The sequence below is a fragment of the Brassica oleracea genome, chromosome C5, assembly GCF_000695525.1.
Source record: "Brassica oleracea var. oleracea cultivar TO1000 chromosome C5, BOL, whole genome shotgun sequence".
Lineage (NCBI taxonomy): Eukaryota > Viridiplantae > Streptophyta > Magnoliopsida > Brassicales > Brassicaceae > Brassica > Brassica oleracea.
Window position 1 is genome coordinate 42,046,300 of NC_027752.1, and position 816 is coordinate 42,047,115.

The following is an 816-nucleotide window of genomic DNA, read 5'->3' on the forward strand; positions in this document are numbered from 1 at the left end:
TTGTCCTGCTCACGCCTCTCATTTAGGAGCTCCGGATCAAGTGTACTAGGCCTTAACATCTCCAACTCAGACCACAGTGACCGGAACCTTCCCAAATGCTTGGTGAACTCCATGTCTTCTTGAGACAACCCATTGATTGCCTTTTTTACTTCAAACACACGGCTCAGATTGGAGGTGTTTCCATACACCTTCTTCAGTGTGTCCCACAGCTCCTTGGCTGTCTCACAGTAGCTATAAGCATCCAGTATAGCTGGCTCCAATGAGGCATGAAGAACTGACATCACCATCATGTCTTCTTGCTGCCACTTCTCAGCTTCACTCTCCGAGACACTCTCCTTGTCTCCTCCTTGGGTAATCAGTTTAGGAGCCTCACCGGATGTGATGTGCTTCCATAAACCCTTGCTCCCCACAGCAGTCTTCACCATCCTAGACCATACTAGGTAGTTACTTCCCTTGAAAGTCACCGCAACCTTCATCTTCATCCCGCTTTCCATCTTCAACAGCTTCACTTCAATAGCTTGTAAAAGACTTGATCTTGGACCTCAGACTCGCAACACCAGCTTCACCACGGTGTATCTTGTCTTGTATCTTCAAAGAACCTCCAAAGAACTAGAAAAGATCTCCCAAAAGTAACTGAAACCCTTGTGATGTCGAATCTCTCAAGAACACTTCAAACACACTCACTTGATCTCTTAAATCTTCAAGTTTGAATCTTTAAGAGAAACACCCACGAACTCAGATTGAAATCAACCTGGCTCTGATACCATATAAGTTTGAGAAATGTAAAGTATAATCTGAGTTTAGAAGAGAATAAGA